This window comes from Amblyomma mixtum, chromosome 3, assembly GCF_055824585.1.
Source record: "Amblyomma mixtum isolate Tamu chromosome 3, ASM5582458v1, whole genome shotgun sequence".
Lineage (NCBI taxonomy): Eukaryota > Metazoa > Arthropoda > Arachnida > Ixodida > Ixodidae > Amblyomma > Amblyomma mixtum.
This window is the reverse complement of record NC_143014.1, coordinates 337,054,729-337,079,252: the sequence shown is the minus strand read 5'-3', so window position 1 is coordinate 337,079,252 and position 24,524 is coordinate 337,054,729. Positions and strand designations below refer to the sequence as shown.

Below are 24,524 nucleotides of genomic sequence, written 5' to 3'. Positions count from 1 at the left end.
CTGCGACTGCCTGCATGGTGGACAGCCCTTTTTAATACCCGCAACACCTTGAATTAGCCTTTCTCTTTACCGGCTTTTTTGTACCCGTGCGCGTGCGTGCGCGTGCGTGCGCGTGTGCGTGCGTGCGTGCGTGCGCGTGTGTGTGTGTGTGTGTGTGTGTGTGTGTGTGTGTGTGTGTGTGTGTGTGTGTGTGTGTGTGTGTGTGTGTGTGTGTGTGTGTGTGTGTGTGTGTGTGTGTGTGTGCGTGCGTGCGTGTGTGTGCGTGTGTGTGTGTGTGATCCCACCATTTTCATGCCTCCTTGCAAGTCCACTGCGGCGGCTGGGAGCCCAGTTAGCTTAGCCTTCAGTCGATAAAAATTAGCCGCGTATTACGAGAAATCTTTGTATGTATTCGGCAATTATTTCTCGTAAACTGGAACTTGGGCACTCAGTTCCAGGATTTCTTGCGTGTCACTGCACTGCAGTGAGGCGATATGGGCGACTGAGTTATCAGGTCCGGCAACGCTTTAGCACTGGTTAGCAGCATCGTTTTTCAAAGTCTGTGCTCGCATAAGTTTCCTCGTCATCAAAGGCTTATGGCTTATGGGGGTTTAACGTCTCATAGCGACTCAGGCTATGAGGGACGCCGTAGTGAAGGACTCCGGAAATTTCGATCACGTGGGGTTCTTTAACGGTCACTGACATCGCATCGTACACGGACCTCTAGGATTTCGCTTCCATCGAAATTCGACCGCCACGGCCGGTATCGAACCCGCGTCTCTCGGGTCAGCTGCCGGGCGCCATAACCACTGAGCAACCGCGGCGGCCTCCTCTTCAAAGATATAATTTAACCTTTCCGTTTTGTTTTTTCGTACCGTATCTTTTTATGATAAGGCGGAGTGATGCCGCACAGAAACATGCGACAACTTAAAAGGCATCTCCAGCGTTTTTTGTACCTTGTTTTTTGTCCCTTAGTCTCTCAGCTTGTTCACTGAAGCTCTTGTTAATCATATGGTCACACGGTTTTGATAACGTCGACGACAAAAATAAAATAATTCACAATTCGCCAGATTACGTGGCTCGGAAATCACAAGTTGATATCTTGGAACGCGCACCATGGAGGTTTACCATTCACCCTGCAGTTCAGACCTGGGCTCCACGGATTTTATGTCCTTCATAACCCGAAGAAATTTCGGCGCGGGCGGCGATTTCCTTATGGTATTGCTGTCAAAGGATTGGTAACAGGCTCCCTGCGGCAACGAAAAGTTTCCTTCCGTTGTGATGGCAACCGCAACGGCGAAGTGGAATTAATTTGTTAATGTCAAGAGCATTACATTGATATGCAGTAAGCTGTAATTATCTCCGCAAATTTTGGTTCCATATTACGGTAGAAAATTTGATAATTGAACTCTCCGCTGATTACCCTCATCAAGAACGAATGGATGAGGAGGGGGGGGGGGGGGGGGGCACTTGGTAAACGAATTCACTTTCTCGGAGTGTGTATGGCAGAAAAAAAGATCTTTTTTAAATGCGAAAACACCCTGCCACGGTGGCTCACTGGCTTTGGCGTTCGGCTGCTGATCTCAAGGTCGCGGGTTCGATATCGTTCGTGGCGGCTGCATTTAGATGAAGCCGAAATACAAAAACGCCCTTGCGGTGTGCGATGTTATAGTGCCATGTGTACCCTTTTGTAGCTTCGGTACGTTAGGCCTCACAAAACTTTTGCGGCGCTTTAAACCACCATTGTTTTACACTTTTTATAAAATCCCGCACAAAAGAATTTTCAATACCTTGTGTTTGGCGCATGATAGCCTTAGATGCTTATGCGACACTAAACACAACACAACGCAAAGATGCAGATTGTTTTTCAACGTTGTTGCATTTTGATGTCAAGTAGTTTTTCGTAGTTTTCAAAGTACAGCATGCCTCCCCCCCCCCCCCCTCTAATGGTGGCAGCAATATTTACAGGTCGTGTGAAAAGGCGCTGTTAGGCAATAAATTCCCACTGAGTTATGAATGTGACGAAGTACTATGCGAAACAATGCTTGGCCTCTTTGAGGTCAATGCCTTTTTTTGAGGTGTATCCGCAGGCAAGTTATTTCGACGAAAAGTGCGTTCTCGGACTGTAGCTACAGAAGGCTGCGAGTTTCGGAATTTAACTCTTCAGTTCATTCCGAGCTAAATAAGGCGCTTCGGGAAGCGCAGCGTGCCCGCCACGGTCACTGCTCCCGCCCATCCTCCTCCTCTGCTGGAGCTGCACCCCCTTGAGCTTTGCACCCGGCTGCGCACCTCACCTCCGTCGTGACGCCGCTGGGCACACGGTCTGCAACGCGGCACCGGAACGCTACTGGGGCAAGGTACAGCTAAGCACAACGCCACCTCGCCTTCTTACTGCTGATAACAGCGGTGCGGGCTAGTTTGTGATCGGTAGTAAACGTAAACTGCGGTAAACACATGTAAGAAAGACGACGAAGCTCGTAAAAAGGGCGCATCATGCAGACCAGCCTTTCGAATGTCCTTGGAAAGTCTTGCCTCACTTGATTAACGAATGTGTCTCAAGGCAGATTAGAAGTCGAGCGGCTATACCAACAATCTGTTTTGTGCTGTAGCTGAGGGCATCTTCAAAAAACAGAAGGTCGACAGTGACAGCGTGATCAAAGAAAAACCAGAAAAAAAGGGTTGTAGCCTTGCCATACAACCATTCTTTGTCTCACAATATCATCAAGATAACATGGAGAGTGAACGTAAAAGTCGTCCTGTCAGCACCTCAAAAACTAAGCAGGCTTTGCAGGCTGACGAGCCCTTCAGAAAGTGAAAATGTAGGCTGCGAGACACGACATGCCAACAAGTATGTTTACTACATGTGTTGAGGGTATCGTCTATGAGGTACCGTTGTCATGCGGCTGTTTCTCCGTGGGCCAGAGCGGACGATTTGAGTACGAACGTCTGCGAGAGCATGCCAACAGTGTGCGTGAGATGCGTGGAACACTTTCAGTTCATTGCCGCGACTGTGACTTCGAGGGTGGCAGCCACTGTGCTCCGGATTTCGCACATTCTGTGTTGACAGCCATCGGAATCTATGGAGATGGACAGGACATAGAGTGGCTGCGTAAGTGCACCATCAGTCGCATTTCCGAAAAAAAGTAGGTTATGTATCTCAGAATAAACTACGAGAATGACTTTCATTTCGCATTGTACGCTATTTGTGATGGTGTCTTTTTTGTTACCTTTTCATGTCGCTATATATTCTTACCTATCTTTGTAATAAAATTTAGTTGGAAGTTTGCGCTCGTCCGTCGTCTTTCTTACGTCCATGTGTTTACCGCGCTTTACGTTTACTCAGCAACTATCCTGTGGAAGCAGCCAGCTTGACGCAATGAACCACACGGAGACACGGAGAGGACACATACGTCATGTGGTTCCAATTACCCTGCTTTGCCCCACCGAAGTGCGGCCGTCTTCAATTTCCGGTGTCTCCTCACGTGCCGAGCGCCGCCGCGGCGAGCAGGGTCTCGTTCCCGGTGGTTCTCCTTTGGCGTGCCTCCTCGCGCGTCGGGTGATGATGAACAGGTGTCGGCAACACGAGGGCCGCCACGAGTGCCGAGAGATTATCACATGCGATCCTACCGCAGTCTGCGCTGCTTCGATGGCATCCTCCTCACCCTCAAACACGTGACGGGGGCGTGTCCACAAGGGAGGGGAAGTGTTGTGCGCAAAATTGAACGTTTCAGGCCGCCGTCAGCGAGTGCGGCCGACTCTCCGCTCTTGGCGGTGTACGTTATGTAAATAAACCCAGTCGTGTTCTTTCACCATCACACAACTCCTTCCCTCAGCGGCCCTACTGTCCTGGTGTAAAGAGCGTCATTTTGACCAAGATTCTGTCGAGCCGCTACACCGAAACCCCCATCCAACACTGTTGCTAGGCGGTGAGATGAACCGGGTAACAAGGTGCTGCATCTGCGGGTGAGTGTTGGTTTTTGGTTTGCATCCTCGAGGCTTCAAATTCTGCGTTGATGTTTTAACTGCTGGTTGATAGGATGTCTGTAGCACAGGGGTACAGTAGCTCAGAATCACGATGAGCGAGCAAGACCAGCATTTAAATGCAGCGACCACAGACATGACGAGGTTGTCGAGGGCAGGACTGTTGTTCTTGTGCGATGAGTTGCGCGTCGCTCTGGATAAAAAGTATTATTCAGGTAATCAAGAATCCTTGAACGGAGTAAGAGGATGATTGTGAGATTGCTTGGGAAAATGTGCAACGTTGGGTAAATGACCAGGACAGAGAAAGGTAAGACGCAGAAGTGAAGCGGCTTAAACTCCAGCTTGAGATGCAGCGAAGGGCAGCCCTCACCGGGAAAGGCAAAATCTTGGAGAAATGGAGTGAGGCTACTTCTCAGATTATATTCACAAAGTCTGTGACTGTAGGCGAGTTGGTTAATTGCGACACCACGAGGGAAGCGGCAGAGAACGCGTCCGACCGGTAGGTGCTCCAAGGAAAGCCGCAGTATCCGAGGCCGTGTTCGAGCTAGGCAGCCGCAATGCCGATAGAGAGCATTCAGAGAAGGGGCCTACGAGACCCGACTGCGAGGATTCCCCTCCGAGGAAGGTAGGAGTGGCAACGGAGACCGTTAGTCGGGTAATTAAGAGTGAAGCCCTTTCAATTGAATTGCTACAGGCGTCGAACCTACAAGCCCGCGAAAAGGGAGATTTCTCCAAAGGTGCAGGTTTCAGAAGAGAAACAAAGCGAAACCGTTCAGTGTGTGTGAGTCGAGGCAGCTGCGAGTCAAGGCGTCACTAGAGCATCAGTGAAACAGAAAGCGGTGTGGCTACTTCAGCGAAGCTGGCTTATGAAGACTCATGACGGTTGATAAGCAGGCGAGGCGGAAGAGAATTACCTTCAGTGGAGCAAACGGCACAACTCGCAGGAAGCTGAAGGTCCGTCTGTCAGCTGTGTGGAGCTGGAAATGCTGCGAAGACAAAGTGGCTAGTTTTGAACCGGATGAAGGTTTCCGAGGTGCGATGAAAGAACTAGAAGCTAGTTCTGATCTGGGGACACACGCTCAGCAGTCTATGCGCAGAATAGGAAAACGGACAAAGGCGAAGGGCAAACAGAGAAATCGATTCATTTGTGCTCACAGCTGCTGATGTGAGCAAAGAGCGGAAGGCGGTAGAACCCGAAGTTTTCCCGTGGTGCGCAACTGTAACTCGCGGACAGGGTTCCTGGCCAGGCGACAGGCACTGGTGCTTCAAAAGCTGACCGCAATGGCAGGAAATTAAAAACGAATTTTCCAGGCATGCATGTCAGAAGCCCATGGAAATCCGTCAGTTCGCGAGAAGAATCAAATTGCGCTGTCCTGGGTCAAAGACGGCAAGAGAAAAGGCAAATCGCTGTGCGAGCTTCCTTGCGCGTGACTTGAGGGGGAACTATCGTGGATATATGCTGATTCCCCGAACACTCCAGGAGAGAAAGACGCGTGTGCGGGATTTTTCTTGGGAAGCAGCCAGACAGGAGCACAGCCGAAGAGTCGGACTCGAAGCGATAGGGGGAGCGGGACAGTACTTGTTGCAGCCTGTTGTCGACAGCAATTATGGGCTTTGCAAGCGCTACCAAAGACCTCTCCTCTTGTCGAAAGGGCGGAAAGACGCTAGCGAAGGCAAAGAGTGGGTTGGCTTCCTCTCCCTAAGCCCCTGTAGCTGAAGAGGTGGTTAGTCCGCGGCCCCGACGCGCGCGGCTGAAAAGGCCATTGTTTGAGCGCGGCAGAGGGAAATCACCTTTGTCATAGATCGTGCCTGTACTTGGCCATTTCAGGTAGCCGATATCGTTTTGTTATTTCACGTAAGGCTACTAAAGAAAGGCTACCGATTAGGTTGAGTTTGCTTTTGTTTCCCACTTTCGACGCAGGAAGTTTACATGCATGGGCGTTTCAAACTTCGTGGAGATACCAATGGCATGTTGCTGAGTAAAGGCGAAAGTTGGGCGAGTTGGTGGACGTTCATGATTAAAAAGTAGCGCGAAGGAATCATTAAAGTAAGATAGGACGACGCAGACAAGCGTTATCTTAGCGCGGGCGTGCGTTGCCCTGTCCGTCTCTATTTCTTTCAGTATTACAGAAATCTTAAAATTGGAAAGGCAATTAAAAACGGACTAATGAATATACGTTGATTAAACTGCGCACACTGCACTACTATATTTTCCTCCCCAAATGGTGAAAATATTGATGCTGCGCGCTCCGATAAGCGACAGATATTTGTGCCGAAAATAACTAAGTTTCGATGTATTTAAAAGGCCGCCTATCACAAAAATTCAACGAGTGCACATGCCGAAATGTAAAGTAACAGACTAATGTCTATTTTACGTGTAGTCCAAACGAAACTGTCCTAATTTATGTAGTTTCTTCAGAAAAGTTCTCTGAAGTAGGTCATGTCGAAGAAACTATACCGAATTGGTCATCTGCCATGCCACCTCTTCCGCAGATGTTAATGCAGTTACGCTCCAGCGGTGTGCATCAATTGACAGTGCACATTGAGCTTCCAGACGATGCCTACACTACGCTGTTTGAACAAGAGCATCGCGCACAATGATCGCGCGAACAATGCCTAAAAGGCAGCATTCGCGCTGCCGGAGTGGTACCCCCGCTTGCGGCACTATAGGTGAGGCCTCGCGAAAAGAAAAAAAAAGAGAAGTGCCTGTATTTGAAAGTGGTCTGAACAGTTTTCTTCTAAGGGATCTCATTTGCGTACTCACATTTATCGCCGCGCAAATAGTTTGTTGATCGTGTTGTTCTGAGATTAAGCGAGCGAAACGAAGCTGTCGAAGTATGTGGACAATTGCTGTAGCAATGCTATGTATAGATGGTTTTTACGAGTTGCAGAACTCAGACAATCAGTTTAAGGAAGAATTGTGCCAGTATGCGAATGAGTATGGCGGCAGAGTTTCGTGAGACGTACCCGCCGTCTGCTATCCCAGTGTTGCCATACTGTAGTGTTGCCAGACTTGCGCAACTCCCAGTGTTGCCAGGCTATAGGAGGTATTCACTGAGGCCGCGCTACCAGACGGCGCGAGCGTCGTCACGGCAAGCGCGCCATGTTTGCGGTCGTTTTACGCCGCCTCGCGCAGTGCCACGGTACGCCGTAAGGTATACCGGCCTAAACTGTTAGTGATCCGTAACATATTTGTACGTTGTTGAATACGTCAGTGACCACTTTTCTTTGTGGAGCGCGTATTGTGCATGAAGTTTGCAGCAGAATTCTTCTGCGCCGTGATATAACCGAGCTGCCTCAACTCGGCAGCAAAACTGGCTGGCTGCGCTGCACGCAAGAATGTACACGACTTGCAGCTTTTAATATCAGTTGATAACTGTCAGCTAGTCATGCAGAGCACATCGTGGATAAACAACACGATTAATTACTGATATTCCAAAACTGCCGCCGCAGAAATTGATAATTCAAGCGCCTGTAGTACGCGAACTGCTGACGCTTCTCAGACGGTCTTTCAGCAGAAAGGCAAAGCGTCATAGCTGCCTTATTTACACGACAGAACGGTGAAACAAATACTGTCATGCGCTCGCAGCACGAACGGCAGACACAGCGAGAATGTATTGCAGTTTTGATTGTAGCTACGTAGCGCTGCTTCGTATGCACAAGACGTCTAGCGCTTTCGCAGCAACGCAGTGTGCAGCCATTCCGCTAGATTCAGTGGTAACACGTCACTTTCAGCAGGTAGAGATGACAAGTTAAGCTACAGCTAAGTGAACAGACCCTTCGAATTACTCACCTCTTCAAAAACGGCACTTCGGCCGTCGGCACCGCGGACGTCAGCACCCTCAGCACGGCTCTTGGACTCACCCGCTTGTCAAGTAATTGCACCCTCTCATAGGTTTATATCCTTTAATTCCTTGGCCTGCCAGCAAACTTAAGCCGTGCACAAGGTGGGCCTCGATACCGGTGAATTCAACGCGCGGCAGCAGTCCTGTACGTCTCACACTGCGCCGGCGCCTCCGCTTTCTTACGGGCCGACCTTTTCACAAAGTGGAACCTTTTGAGCGTGGCCGCTCTTTTCTGCTTCGCGCAGTACACGGAACACCCTGTCAGTAACGCGGTGTTACGGGCCGGACAGTAGTTATCTATGGCGAGACGCGAAATACACTCACATTTCACACATCACCGGCTATTTAACGCTGCGGCTGGCTGCGGCGGCCGCGCGCGCGACCACGAACATGGCGAATGCCGCGCCGGCCGCTAGCGCCCCTTGCGGATGACGTCATGTGAATACCTCCTATAAGGTTGCCAGATTGTGAATTAAAACCCAGTGTGGCCAGACTATTTGTTCCCTCTCCCTTTTACATTCTCCTCCGCCTACAGCTACGCTGTCGCGCCGGAACAGCCCAGCTCGTAAGAGCAGCCTTGCCCTGAGTGGCCGCCGCCTGTTCGCCAAGCGACTTTTTTAGAGACTTGTCGAGCAGACGGGTACCACAGACGAAATCTGCCGATGCGTGGCCCCAGTGAGCGTATTAAGACGAGAGAAACGCGTGATTTTGTTGAAATAAGCGTGCTATGCTCAAATTCACTTGTCGAGCAGACGGGTACACCACACGAAATCTGCCGATGCGTGGCACCAGTGAGTGTATTAAGACGAGAGAAACGCGTGATTTTGTTGAAATAAGCGTGCTATGCTCAAATTCACTTGTCGAGCAGACGGGTACACCAGACGAAATCTGCCGATGCGTGGCCCCAGTGAGCGTATTAAGACGAGAGAAACGCGTGATTTTGTTGAAATAAGCGTGCTATGCTCAAATTCACTTGTCGAGCAGACGGGTACACCAGACGAAATCTGCCGATGCGTGGCACCAGTGAGTGTATTAAGACGAGAGAAACGCGTGATTTTGTTGAAATAAGCGTGCTATGCTCAAATTCACTTGTCGAGCAGACGGGTACACCAGACGAAATCTGCCGATGCGTGGCCCCAGTGAGCGTATTAAGACGAGAGAAACGCGTGATTTTGTTGAATTAAGCGTGCTATACTCAAATTCACTTGTCGAGCAGACGGGTACACCAGACGAAATCTGCCGATGCGTGGCCCCAGTGATCGTATTTAGACGAGAGAAACGCGTGATTTTGGCGAAATAAGCGTGCTATGCTCAAATTCACTTGTCGAGCAGACGGGTACACCAGACGAAATCTGCCGATGCGTGAGCGTATTAAGACGAGAGAAACGCGTGATTTTGGTGAAATAAGCGTGCTATGCTCAAATTCACTTGTCGAGCAGACGGGTACACCAGACGAAATCTGCCGATGCGTGGCCCCAGTGATCGTATTTAGACGAGAGAAACGCGTGATTTTGTTGAAATAAGCGTGCTATGCTCAAATTCACTTGTCGAGCAGACGGGTACACCAGACGAAATCTGCCGATGCGTGGCCCCAGTGAGCTTATTAAGACGAGAGAAACGCGTGATTTTGTTGAAATAAGCGTGCTAAGCTCAAATTCACTTGTCGAGCCGACGGGTACAACAGACGAAATCTGCCTATGCGTGGCCCCAGTGAGCGTATTTAGACGAGAGAAACGCGTGATTTTGTTGAAATAAGCGTGCTAAGCTCAAATTCACTTGTCGAGCCGACGGTTACAACAGACGAAATCTGCCTATGCGTGGCCCCAGTGAGCGTATTTAGACGAGAGAAACGCGTGATTTTGGTGAAATAAGCGTGTTAACTTGAAGCACTGGTCATACTCATCCTGGTCACGGCACCAGTTAACTTGAAACTCTGATCCTCCTGGTCACGACGCCAGTTAAGTTTCTCCTCCGGATCGTCGTCGGAATGGCCGGCTCGTCTATGAATGTGGTTAGCTGTTCGAAGGGCACTTCGCGCCAGTGGCTGTCCCAGAGATTGGTTTTAGGGGGGGCGGACGAACTTCCGTATAAAAAAAAATAGACAATTTTTTTTATCTACATTTTATTTGTACAACTTTTGCGCGTTTTTTTTGAAAATTAAATGATGAACGATATAAATGTTATACCATAACTCTTGCCTTGAATGTTAACGGCTACGTGAGAAATATTCATTTCGATGCCAGGGGGAAACAGGTCGTCGGATGAGACATCCCGCCACGGTGGGTCTAGCAAGGTCAATGCACCTGTCCGGGCATTTCACGAGTGTGATTTGCGGCCCTCATTACTCAGTTCGGGGAAGGAGCTTTGTTCCGCCTTTGGTCACCTCCGACAAGGCGGCTGGGCGGTGCGTCTTGTGAAGCCAACCGAAGGGACGATCCCCACGCTGGCGTCGCTGCGTCTCATGGTGGGATAGGTGGTAGCGGTTTATTTTAAAGAAAAAATAAAAAAAAGGCGAAGGAAAAGAATGTTGCCGGCCGCGTCAATTGCCATCTAGTATCGTAAGCACGCGAGCTGCAGCCGGCGGAGGTGAAAGGGAAAATATAGCGAGGAGAAGGACAGGGAAGAGCTTTGTATGCTATTTATAAAATACAAAAAGTAATCAAGTTCGCGCCGCTCGCGCGCAAATGTCCGGGCTCTGTCCGAAAGCAAGAGCGCGCGAGCGGCCACTGTGCACAATCGTTTACAGAAAACGACAAATTGTACGCAGCGTCCTGTGTCTAACTAATCGCGCGCGTGGCACACTGCACGAGCGGCCGGGGTGGGGGGGGGGGGGGGCCTCGTACAGTCCGAGGTAGCACCTAAGGAGCGTGCATGCCACGCGTGCACTTCCTAGCGAAGAGCAAGCGGGAAGTCAAGCCCGCCTGCTCGCCCACGGTGGGATAAAGACATGAATGAGTAGGCTCCACGTCGCCCCGACGAGGTTGCTGGCCACCGCAACCGCATGTGAATGGCACCGCCGTCGTCGCCGCGCCGGCGCCAAGGCAAGACAACAGCGGGGCATGGCAGGGCCCCGATGCCTCGACAATAACTACGAATTTTAGAATTGTGTGGAATAAAACTGCCGCTAACGCGTTGAACGTACAAGGTAGTTGACTACTGGACACATCACAGACGAAAAAGGTTTGCTGATTTACGTCAAAAATCACATCTCGCCCTGTGAGAGCCCGAAAACGTACGTTCGGGAAGATATGCGAAGGCTTTTGGGGAAGGGGGGGGGGGGGGGGGCGAGCGCCCCCTCCGCCCTTCGGACCGCCACTGCTTCGCGCCTTCGTCCACTCGTCCGGCGACACGTAGCCGGATGGGGCAGCAACTCCAAACTTCTTGAGAATAAAAACTAGTTTCTTGAAGACGGAAACAAAAATAAAGGCAGCAGGAGAAAAAGGCGGTTAAAAAAAAGGCGGTTTGAAAAAGGGCTGTAGAAAAGCGGCCGAGATTGGGACTCGGCGCGCTCCTCTTCTTTGTTTGCAGCTGGTTTTAATACCGTCGATAATTGGGCGGAGCTTTATTAAATCTGCTCTCGCGCAATTTCAATCAATACTGCTGGAGTGGCACTGTAGGTACAAGTGGGCGGCGGCCAGTGCTCGCCAGAACCCGACTCTAGAGGCGCCAGTAATGTCCGCTGCTTAGCTAGACAGTCCGGGTTTTCAGAAGTCGCCGACCTTACTGACCCCCACCCACTTGAGAGCTAATCTCTTTTTAATAGGAAACGGTCGTCGGCCCCTTGGTCCCCGTTTCCCGCGGCCTTGGAGAGCGTCCGAAGCGCGCGACGCGCTGTCACCATTCCTAACCCCTCTAGACTTCCGATGGACACGGTAGTTACCGTCGAGAGGGGGAAGGAACCTACTGGCGCCGTAGGCGTCTAGCTTAACAGGTACCAACGACGTGTGCTCAGATTCACGCAACATTGACACTTTTAATTGGGGTAGGCAGTGTTGAACTGAATAACTGATAACGACGAAATTGTAGGCTGTGCTTGGTGAGCTTCGAAAAAAGTGCGAAATTCGGGCGTCGTCAGAAGCAGCCTTGCAGAAATAATTGCTTCATGTGCGCGCATCCTATTATTGCCCAGTCACTTCGTAGTGGCTAGATATTTTTTTCTTCTGGCAGTTAAGAATGCTCTGCAGCTCGTGCTGCGTTGAAAGCCGCATTCAGAACAGTAATTGTAGGAACGAAAACATCTTCGACCGAAGTCCGTCTTGATGGGTTTTTGAGATAGTTGAGAGGAAACTGACGCCAACCAATATTTTTACTTTTTTGCCCACCGTTTCGGGACCAACTTGGTCCCTTCTTCAGGGGTGACTACAGTGTGCCAGCAGCAGCGGGGTGCTGCCTTCGCTCTGCCTTTGTTAGCCCGTGGCGCAGTGCACTAACGCACGAGGAGGGAAGCGTTCCTGGAGTCCTATTCGTCGCCGCCTTTGTGAACCGGATGTCCCATGACTCCACATGTCGCCTCGAACGGTTTTTTTTTTCGCGCAGATTTTAAAGGTTTATTAAAACGAAATACAAATGAGTTGTAAGTTTCATAAAAAAGTTAGTACAGTAGGAGGTCCCAAAGTGAAAACTGTCTGGGGAACCTCCCATCAGGAATACATAAGAAAAGTGCACAAGTTTGGCAGGGGAGATGGAACAAAAGTATACAATTAAGTTAAAACCTACTAGTGTAGTTTGCGCCAATTAATAAGTTATACAATAGTTAGTGGGCATAATTTAACAAAAATGGCATAAAACAGCAAAGCATAAGAGCAAGAGAAAGAACACAAAAAGACATCGGATAGCAATGGGCATTGAATAAATGCAGATATAAAACATAGGCGGAGGAAAAAAAAGAGGTTCCAGATGAGTAACAATATGACCGTTTGCTGTCAGAGTGGGGAACAGAAAATAAGATTCAGGCAAACTTAAGCATGGCATGAAGCTGAATGGGTTGATGAGAGATGTTTTTTTTAGTAAAGTGTAGAAAGCGGACTGCGAACGTGCGGATTTGATTGCTAGTGGTAATGAATTCCAGGTTTTAATGGCGGAAAAAAAGCAGTTTGTTTTCCATAATTTGTACTCACTTTTGGTAGAAGCATATTGTTTTGTTCAGAGAATCTAGTGTTATTGCTATTAGCAAGGAAAGATGCGGAAAAACAGAGAAGTTGCTTTCAACAAAATCACGCGTTTCTCTCGTCTTAATACGCTCACTGGGGTCACGCATCGGCAGATTTCGTCTGGTGTACCCGTCTGCTCGACAAGTAAATTTGAGCATAGCACGCTTATTTCAACAAAATCACGCGTTTCTCTCGTCTTAATACGCTCACTGGGGCCACGCATCGGCAGATTTCGTCTGGTGTACCCGTCTGCTCGACAAGTGAATTTGAGCATAGCACGCTTATTTCAACAAAATCACGCGTTTCTCTCGTCTAAATACGCTCACTGGGGCCACGCATCGGCAGATTTCGTCTGGTGTACCCGTCTGCTCGACAAGTGAATTTGAGCATAGCACGCTTATTTCAAGAAAATCACGCGTTTCTCTCGTCTAAATACGCTCACTGGGGCCACGCATCGGCAGATTTCGTCTGGTGTACCCGTCTGCTCGACAAGTGAATTTGAGCATAGCACGCTTATTTCAACAAAATCACGCGTTTCTCTCGTCTTAATACGCTCACTGGGGCCACGCATCGGCAGATTTCGTCTGGTGTACCCGTCTGCTCGACAAGTGAATTTGAGCATAGCACGCTTATTTCAACAAAATCACGCGTTTCTCTCGTCTAAATACGATCACTGGGGCCACGCATCGGCAGATTTCGTCTGGTGTACCCGTCTGCTCGACAAGTGAATTTGAGCATAGCACGCTTATTTCAACAAAATCACGCGTTTCTGTCGTCTAAATACGCTCACTGGGGCCACGCATCGGCAGATTTCGTCTGGTGTACCCGTCTGCTCGACAAGTGAATTTGAGCATAGCACGCTTATTTCTACAAAATCACGCGTTTCTCTCGTCTTAATACGCTCACTGGGGCCACGCATCGGCAGATTTCGTCTGGTGTACCCGTCTGCTCGACAAGTGAATTTGAGCATAGCACGCTTATTTCAACAAAATCACGCATTTCTCTCGTCTTAATACGCTCACTGGGGCCGCGCATCGGCAGATTTCGTCTGTGGTACCCGTCTGCTCGACAAGTCACTAAAAAAGAAATTTCGTAACCGCCGCGGACGTGCTCTTTCGCTTGGCGAACAGGCGGCGGCCACTCCGGGCAAGGCTGCTCTTACGAGCTGGGCTTTTCCGGAGCGACAGCGTAGCTGTAGGCGGAGGAGAATGTAAAAGGGAGAGAGAACAAATAGTCTGGCCACACTGGGTTTTAGTTCACAATCTGGCAACCTTATAGCCTGGCAACACTGGGAGTTGCGCAAGTCTGGCAACACTACAGTATGGCAACACTGGGATAGCAGACGGCGGGTACGTCTCACGAAACTCTGCCGATGGCAGCAGAGACAGTGATGATGATGGACGACGGAAAAGCAGCCAAGGCTTCGAGGCACGCGGGCGGAGCGGCCGCCTGCGTGGGAAGCGCCTTGACGCTTTTGCTGTGGGACCGCGGGCAGGAGTATGGCTTCACAAAAGAAAATCTAGCCTCCAAGGGCGCGGACACATGGTTGGGCGGTCAAGCAGCAGAGACAGTGATGATGATGGACGACGGAAAAGCAGCCAAGGCTTCGAGGCACGCGGGCGGAGCGGCCGCCTGCGTGGGAAGCGCCTTGACGCTTTTGCTGTGGGACCGCGTTGCAGGCCTGCGCATGTTTTTTGCATTCACTAAGTTGTGTTTTAAGCATGAAATGCTTTTAGCTCCCGTTGTCGGCATTGTGGTGACGTCACGCCGAGACCGAGAGCCATCATCCGGGCACTGAATCCCACTCATCCGGGCTCTGAAACGAGAACATCCGGGCACCGTACGAGACTTAACGAGATTCAACGAGACTCTCTAAGCCCTCCTACGGGACCGGCATACAAGCGCCGGTTGTTCTCCAAACGAGTCACAAAAAATAACTGCTGCCAGTGTCTTCTCAATGTTTATCAAGACATCAGTCGAGCTGTGCATTTGATAATGCACGGAATTATAATTTCCGATTTCTAATAACGTGTGGAAAAAGCACATACATGCCACAATACACTTCGTTGTCATACGTGATCTGTTAGGGGCTTTGAGAGAAGGCCGCTTAAAGAAAGAGGGGAGCTCCAGGCCGAGAAGGGGTTTCGGCGGAAAACTTTCGCTCCCTCCCCAAGGATGGCGCTGCGGTCCCACACTCACGCATGTAAAAGACCAGCCGCTTGGCCTTCAAGCCCTTTCCCCCTCTGGCAGGCAGATGTATACACGCTCGCGGAGTATTCGAACGCGCTGCATATACATTCTTGTCAGGCCTGCGTCTCTCGTCGTGTCCGCGTACGCTTCAGCATCATCCTGGATTTCAATGCCGCCACCGTCACAGCTGCTTAAGCCGAGCAATGGAGCCTATGTTAGGCCCGTAAACATTTCATGCTTACTCTACTCTCGGTTACGGGAGAGGCGCAATTTTTTTAAAATCATTTGCGAGCTGGGATATGACGACTATTCGGTTTATTCTCGCAGTAAGATGTATCAAACTTTGGTAGTACACGCAGCACCCTATGATCATTTCTGCCGCTATTGTTATATTAGGGTCCCATGACGATATATATATATATATATATATATATATATATATATATATGCGTAACACGAGGCATCCTGGCAGCGTCGGCCTTTGTTCTTTCTTGCTGAGCAGCAGAGAACAGGCTAAAAACTCCGCTACAACGTGACGGTAAATTGCACATGACAGGATTTTCAATTGAATATTCAGTACCAGTAAAAGAACTCGGAACCTAAGCTTTTTTGGAACGCCACCAAATAAGAAAACCATGCTCCACGTTGTCAAGGAAGATACATCTGCAGAGGTTAACTGCAGGAAACGTTTATTTACAGTATGCGCACAATTTCAGTAGCCTGTGCGCTTTATTGCACTTATCCCCACGTAATATTTCGCGATCGCTTGAATACATAGCATATAGCTCCCGCTTTTCTTTGCCGCCGCATGTCCAAATTTCAGAATGTTTTCAGCGAACTGAGAACTGCTCGCGAGCTATACTCTGTTCTGCCTTTCTGAAACCCCGTCATTGAATTTTGAGTGAGTCGTGCTAACAGAGCGCATTGTTTACATTTTGTCGAAAACAAATCCGGCTGCAAAATGAAAACGCTCCTTTTCTGCTACCGAAACATGCAGCTACAGTCGGCCTTACAGGCACGCTGTTACCTGGTTATGTTTATGATGCATGTTCACAGAAAGGAAATGAGGCTCCGCTATAGTTATATCGTAGCACAAGCCACGGAGTTTAGCGAACGATGAAAACATACAGAATATCTCAACTGTTGCTTGGCAATACTCCGAATCTCTTTTGCATAAATCTATCCTCCTGAGACCCGTGTATGGCAATTTGTCCAATATATTGGACATTAGCTTTTAAGCCAGGACTCCCGCGCCGAAAGATTCATCTTCATAAAACCGACTTGTCCAATACATTGGACAACTGGTGGCGCCATCTGTGCACCTTTTTCGAAATTAAACTGCTCACTTTCCCGCCAAAACACTTTGAAAACGACGGCGTTCAGCGGCGCGGCGTTCTATGGCACCTGCCGGAGAAGTAAGTGTTGTTTCTGCGATTTTACCTACTTTGAACGAGTAAATTTTGTTGGATATCAACAAAAATAGAACAGAAAACATGTAGATATCATAATTGTAACTCTACATGACCTAACTTTTCTGTGCTTTCAATCTGATTTCACGTGTCCAATACGTTGGACGCTGGGACTCAGCCCGGTTATTTTGACCGCGCTTTTGAGATGGCTTTCGCAATAACTGTAAACGAATACTGCTGGTATTTAACGGCTGGGGACGAAATAATGTCTTTTTTGTTGTAGGAGGCAGGCCTCGCGTTCCTGATGAGACAGCCGAAGCAGTTTTACAAAGAATTGCACAAGCCAACACATCAGTTAGTTGGTTTAGTTGGTTTATGGGGTTTAACGTCCCAAAGCAACTAAGGCTATGAGAGACGCCGTAGTGAAGGGCTCCGGAATTGTCGACCACCTGGGGTTCTTTAACGTGCACTGACATCGCACAGTACACGGGCCTCTAAAATTTCTCCTCCAAAGAAATTCCAGCCGCCGCGGCAGGGATCGAACCCGCGTCTTTTGGGTCAGCAGCCGAGCACCTTAACCACTGAGCCACCGCGGCGGCCTCCAACACATCAGACATTGACCTATCGGACAGCGACGACGACACTATTGTCGATCCAAAAACAGCAAGAAACCCAAGAAACGTCAAGAAGCAAGAAACGTCAAGGAAAAAAAAACAACAAGAAACAGAGAGTGACAGTGAAGTTGAGTGGAGCCCACCATCAAAGCAAGCTCGACGAGGAAAGACCAACAAAAGTGCCTACCACTTCCCAAGGCTGTCTGATGCAGCTATAGCTCAGCGTTATAACGCTGCGCGCTGCAGGTTTGAGGGGCGCACCATGAAAACAAAGTTTTTTTGCGCAAAATGTCAGCAGTTCTGCATAACAAAAGACAGAAGATGCTTCGAAAAGGCACACAGCAAGTGAGCACAGCGAAACCTTTTTATTCAGTTGACGTATATTTTTCTACTTTGACTTTTGTCATAATAAAGTATTTTTTCGCACAACTTTCACAGCTTTATCTGAAGTATTTTGTGGCACGCCCACTGGGTAGGAAAATCCGGCTAGAGTCCTAGTGTCCAATATATTGGACATCGTGCTGAGCTGAAACTATTAGTTCTGTTGAGAAAATATCTCTCACTTTTCACCTTTGTACTCCTACCAGCTTATTCTGAAACCCTACAAAGTTTTTGTGCACTCAAATTCACTTCGGGTCTCAAGAGGCTATAATAGGAATATTTTTCTCTCCTTCTATGGAGAACCATGCGATGCCGTAAATGAATATACATGGTTTTCCATTAATGCATTGTCGGCGAACCTCTCCCGGCAAGTACTGCAGTTCCTGACGTTTGTAGTGATCTATCCGGATATGTGTGCCAGCACATCTAACCTCAATGTATGTGTTAAGAAATTCCTCGTTTATATTATTCTGCGCTATCGATGCGATATACCGCATCAGAAAATTCGTACATACGTGACAGATGACTTGAAGAGTTTGCACAAAACTTGCGAATGTTGAGTCTGCACTATTTGCAGCTCACCTTTACTGCTCCCCATTGCGGTCTGAGCCATTGCTATCAATTCGCCTACAATCAGTGCGTGCTATAAGGTATCAGCAGTGTAAATAAAGTGTTCGAAATCTGTCCCTTCCATTGAAAGCGACAATAGGTGTCTTATACTCTTTCTAGTTTCGTGAGAGGGATCTCTCTTATGTTGCTTTTAACGCCAAAAAATATAAAAGAATATATCCGTCTCATCGTTCGTGATGAAGTACAGCAACCCTCCGCCTTTTTTTCTTTATTACGTAACTCCGCCTCTTGCGAACATGCACGCGAAGGCAGGAATCGAGAAACCATTCGAGAAATGGTTGAGGATGTTTCATTTTCCAAGAGACCCAGCCCCGCAAAAAACTTGTGTGTCTGGTCCGGGTCAAGCGCGAGAAGTGGTGACCGAACAACTCGCCGCGTGTTTGCAGCGCAAACGCCGCATGTTGGTTCAATGCTATGTTTATGCGATTTGTAAATATTGTATGTGGGTATGTAACTGTCGTCCAGTGTTAGTATTGGTCACATGTCTTATCTGCCCTATTAGTCTTGCTGGGTGTAAAAAAAGAGGGCGCCTGAGAGAATAACATAGCAATTAAGTTGTCATCCTGTGCAAGTTGGCAATTCCCTTCTGAATGCTTGTTTGCGTTCGAGATTTCACAGTACAATGTTAAAGCTCGGTAATGCGTGCGATAGGCGCTTCCGCCCCTTTTTTTTGTTTAAAGCTCATTGCTTTTACAAAGCGCTAGCCGGCGAACCGCGGTCGGCGTCCAAACGTTGCATCAGGGCAAAAAGCGTGAAGGGAAGCACGGACAGATAAGCTGTGGTAATTAATGTGCAATTGGCTTGTAGAGGAACCAATTTGGATTAATTCTCTCGTTAATATATTGTTCTGTGAAGATTCAGATGCTCATTCGAGAAATTCGCCTGCTATTTTTACTACGATGTTCTTTGTGTGGTGTCTTCAACGTTATCATTTTCTTGCCTCAGACGCACCGCTAATTTCAGTCTCAAATTCGCCTGCTGGCGTTGCGTGCGCAGCGTGTCTCCGGACGGTCGTTATATCCGGCGACATCTTCCCTGCGTTTGACCCCGGACGCGCTTGAACAATAAACTGCATGGCGCCAGGAATAACCGGCGCTGGCCAAGGCTCACTACAGGTCCGGAGGTTGACAGCCTGGTCGCCATCTGTAAGCATTCAATTGGTCGGGCACACCCTTTGGCAAGAGTGGCAGTGGCGCCGGCCAGAGAAGAAAAGGCAGGATTCGGTGGGAAAATGCGGGGGAAGACGGGGAATGCAGCAGTCGCCAGCGCCGAGAGGAAGGCGAAGGAAGCGCTCCAGCTTGGAAAGACGGATGGCCTCAATGGATTTAAAAAAAAATGAGAAAAATCCAGTCGGTTTTGGTGCCGAGAAAAGCCCGAGACAACAGTCTGTCCACCGGCGAACGAACAAGGTTCACTCCGCAGCCCTCCGTTCCTTTTGTCGAATCCGGCGCCAACGCAGCAGCATGTAAGCTTCGACACCACTACCTCTGCATCATGTACTCGCCAATATGTAATTCTTGAATATATCTGTTTTGTTCCAGCTAAGTGAAACGGAGTCTCTGTGCCTCTCCGTCCCGTGTGGACCCGCGCAGTGTGTGGGGTCGCCACAATAAGCACACCACAGCATTTACAAACGACGAGCCCGGTGGCATCGCACCTATTCAGATTTCCCGAATAATATTTGTTATATCCTCAGAACGCGCGATTCTTCATGACAGCCTCGTTTCTTTTTGCTTTCTTCTTAACTTCCTCCTTTTGGCCTTGCATCTAGTCTCTGCTATCATTAATACACATTTCAATATATTTGTACGCCTCTAACTCTAAGGTCGGTAGCGTAATCGTACCAGGCTCATCATTATAAACCATGACTCCAGATTTTTCAGCGTTTAATTTCAGTCCTAGAGCCTCCGGCTCTTTTCCGCAAGGGTCTACCAAGTTTTGAAGGCCTCTCGCTCAATCTGTTAGAAGAACGATGTCATTTTTATGTGTCCATCCCGGTACGACTTGTCACCAGTTGGCCCCTTCGCCACCACGACCCAGTAGAACCTAATCCGCTTGTTTCTATCCTGTCTTAACTCGTTTTTCAACTGCAAATCTTTCAGCAGCTTCCATTTCCTGACAATTCACAGCTAGGTTGTTCTTCTAATTTTCTTGTAATGAACAAATTGTTTCACAGCCCACACTTACTTTTCAAAAATTTGCCTAACAGGGGCGTGGTTTACGAGGTCTGTTAGAAAAGTATGGATTTGAAACAAGCGCGCTTGCATCAGCCGACCTTGAACCTTCGTGCGCATGCACGAATTTTTTCCCGCCTGCCGAGAGTGCCAGTCGCTGGGGCGCAGTGTGTGAGTGAGGCAGTGCGCAGTGCTCTCGTCGGTTTTTAATTGCAAGGAAAATTGCGGTGCGACAGCAGCCGCTCTACTGCATCAAATCTTGCCAGAAACTGGGCGACAACCAAGTGGAAACCATTCGGAATATTCAGACGGCTTTCGGTGACGATGCTATGAGCAGCACACAGATTAAGCAGTGGTACAACTGGTTTAAAGACAGCCGCACATCAGTGGAGAGCGAGCCACGCTCCGATCGACCATCAACATGCCGAAATGACCAGGTCATTGCCGAAGTGAACGCTGTGGTGATGCGGGACCCTCGTGTGACTGTCCGAGAAATTGCGGAAGAGGTGGACATTAGCAATTTTTCTGCACATTCCATTATCACCGAAAATTTGGCCATGGAGAGAGTTGCGGCGAAATTCGTGCCGAAGCTGCTCACGATGGAGCAAAAGCAGCTTTGTGTTGAAGTCTCACATGACATACTGGATTCCACAAACAGTGACCCCGACTCCACCAACACCATAATCACTGGTGACGAGTCTTGGGTGTACGGGTACGACCCGGAAACCAAATCCCAGTCGTCACAGTGGAAGCATTCCACGTCACCAAGACCAAAGATGGCCTGCCAAATGCACAGCAACGTCAAAATGATGCTGACTGCTTTCTTTGACTCCCGCTGTGTGGCACACCACGAGTACGCACCCCACAGGGTCAAACAATGACCAAAGAGTACTACAGGGATGTCCTCCGTCGCCAACGTGATGCTGTGCGGCGCACGAGACCGGAGCTGAGGTTCACAGGAAATTGGAGTATCCATCACGACAATGCTCCTGCACATTCCTCGCACTTGGTTCAGACTTTTTTGGCGAAAAACCAGACTCCTGTAGTTCAGAAGACTCCTTACTCTCCTGATATGGCCCCTTGCGATTTCTGGCTGTTTTACAAAATCAAGAGGCCATTGAAAGGAGCGCGATTTCAGACAAGAGAGGACATTATGGCTGCAACGACCGCTGAGATAAACTCCATTCCGAAAGGGGCCTTTTCGGAATACTTCTAACAATGGCAGCACCGCTGGGAGAAGTGTGTGGAGTCCCAAGGAGACTACTTTGAAGATTAGTAGGTTTCCAACACTCCAGTTATGCCAGTTTTTTTTCTTCGGTCAAAGGTCGGATACTTTTCTAACAGACCTGGTACATTGCCGTAAGCCCCTTTTATGCCCAAAAACGCCATCCGCAATGGTCGTTCTTCACTTGCAGCAATTTCGATGCATTGGGTGACGGCGAACAAGTTGTCTTCTAAACTTGTCTGAACTCAATCTGCAGTTCTACCAAAAGCACATCTCCAGTCCAACCTTGCAGCTGATCCTTGATGACTTGCATTGTTATTCGATACAGTACCGATGTCGCCGTTAGAAGCCTATAGTACTTAATGCGATCTGTTCAACCTTTGCCTTTGCACGTCAAGTCCGTTCTACTCTCTCGCCAGCTTGCTGGGATTTCCTTAGTTCTCAATACGTAACTAAAAGCAGCATACGAAGTTTTTCTTGTTTTTTTACCAAGCAACGGAATTATAGGCTCATTGGTATTTGGTCCAAACCTGTTGCTGTCTGCAAAAGGACCATTTTCTCCGCTTTTTCCCGCTATATCCGGCCTGTCTTCGTCAAAAACCTTCCCTTGGTAGCGCCCTGCATCAGGCTGCGTACCGCTGATGCCACCACACGCTTTAGAAGCCTCTGATAAGTGTTTACAAATCAATTGCAGGGCTGCTTCATTTTCCATTAACTTACCCTCGTCATCCTGTATATGGCAACGCGTTTCCTTCGAACTGGTAGCTAGTGCCTTCAGGTTGTTCCAAAGCTTTCTCAGTGCCTGCTTATCTCTTTTTCTATCTGCCATCCACTTATCGGTTGTAGCCTTAGTCTTTTCCTAGGCTTGGGCATACCTTTTTGTTCTTCTACTCCACCCATTTCTCTTGAATTTCGGGCAAGGGTCTATTTTCTTGTTTTGCTTTCTGATGTGCCCTGTTAGCTGCTTGGCGGCTTGATATTGCATCTTTAATATCCGCGTCCCACCAACATTTGGGTTTCTTTTTGCCTCTCCACCTGTTTATCTTAAGTGCCAAATCTATCTCTCTTAATTACCTTTAGAATTTCACCATATTTCCATGATCTATATGAGCTCTTTCGAATGCACTTTTCTTCCGCTCGTGATATGGTCCTAAATAACGGTCATTCATAGACCGAATTCCGTGCTGCATGTCATGTTTTCGCGCATCAGCTTCATCCTTTCCTGCATACCCGATCATTACGATAAACCTTTTATCGCCGCTCCCAACACAATTCCTCGTCTATTTTCTTTACATCAGCCTTTCATATAAATATCCCGTCATTCGTCCTCCTAACAAGCACAAGCCCCGTGATGGGGCAAATATAACTTGGCAATCGGGCCGTCTTTACTACCACAGAAGCTAAGGAAAGTGGCCTGCGCCTTCGTGTAGTTTGCCATTTTTTAAAAGATATATGTGTCCTGTTTTGAGCGGATGTTAGAAAAAATGCGTGATTTGAAAAAGAACCTCAGATGATCTTGCCTGGCGCCAGTCATGAAGAATTGTGCGAAACTGACTGGCGATGCACCATCCAGGTTTGGCACAGCATCCGCAAACAGCCAGGCAACGAAAACAACCGTCAATCGAGGTTGTAAATCACACAAAATGGCGGGCTCAACAAATAAGCTTGTCGACTTAGGCGCGTATTGTGCCTATGCAGAGAAACCTTTTCTTTTCGACAGAAAACAGCAAAATGGTGTGAAAGAGCGCGTCTATGCGTTTACTTCGGCCTTCAAACGGCTTGCGGTAGTTTAATAAAAGCGACGGGCGCTGGAAAAACACGTGAGGGAGATCTTGGGACACTGGGTGCTTCGCTCAGGTAAAGCGCGGCTATAAAAGGGGAAACAAGGCCGCAGTCATCCTCAGACCTTCACAGCGCCAGTTGCCCCTATCTGGGCTGCTTTCTAGACATGCAAGACGCTGGACCGCCGTAGTCTACGACGTACAACGGAAGGTCACCTACTTGATCCTTGTACCTTAAGGCCGAGTCACACCGCGGAAACAGTCGGCCAACCCGTCCGACAAAACAGTGTTTTCGTTGGGTTGGCGATCCTGTCACACCGCGTCAACACGAACAGAGGGGAAACGTGTCGCTGTCTCCCGCCAGCCTGTGTTGGCCACATGTGCGCCGCTTGTTCAGAAACTCTCTGTCACACCAGGAAAACTACATCAATCGCGTTCCCCGGCGCTTCTCTGCTCTTGCTCGCGCACTCCACTCCGTGCGTGCGCACAGCCGCGGAAACTGGGGACACTTGCCTTGCCGTAGGTACTGGAAGTTTTGCAGAACATCGGACGAACTATGACAGTGCGCGGCGGCTGAGGTGCAGCCTTGCTCGATTCTGACTCGGACGACGAGCCGCCACCACAGGGAAACCGCGCTGTTTGATCGACTGGATGCGAAGGGCGCCCGAGCAAAGCGTTTCCGAAAACCTCATACGAGGGAATTAAACACGGGCTACACGCGTCTACTTTCTGTGCCCTGTGTCTACTTTTACGAATTTCGTATTTTGCGCTGCTGTTCCACAATGCATTATCAACCCGGCCGGTCACTATAAATCACGCCATAATCTCGGCAGATTCATCGAGTTTGTTCCACACTGTCAGAGTACTTACAAAACCTAAAATTGTACGCATCATTCTTGCAATCAAATGGGAGCCCAGTAAAGTTATTCTGATTGCTATCTCAAAGAAAAAAATGCAGCACTGCTTTCTTGTTCATCTCAAATTCAAAAATAGCAGGACAGGTAACTCGCGCTAACCTGTGAAATACGGTCCCAACTAGCGATCTCTTGAAACACAGATTCCTTCAGATCACATCGTTCATATTTTGGGTCTGTTATATCCCATGGAAAGCGCCTCTCTTCAATCATCGCGATCAGGTCACTTTCCCGGCGGCATGTTCACGCGA

The 24,524-nt window shown here is 48.8% G+C and overlaps 1 protein-coding gene across 8 annotated transcripts in view; it reads left to right on the top strand.

The window, feature by feature from the left end:
- The first annotated feature begins 3,724 nt into the window (after positions 1 to 3,724).
- LOC149356071 (calsyntenin-1-like) overlaps positions 3,725 to 24,524 on the top strand; it is a 93,845-nt gene continuing 73,045 nt past the window's right edge. For all 8 annotated transcript variants that reach the window (XM_089584099.1, XM_089584095.1, XM_089584103.1 and 5 more), the window contains exon 1: positions 3,725 to 3,942. The gene's annotated coding sequence lies outside the window, so the exon portion shown is untranslated. The remainder of the gene's footprint in view (positions 3,943 to 24,524) is intronic.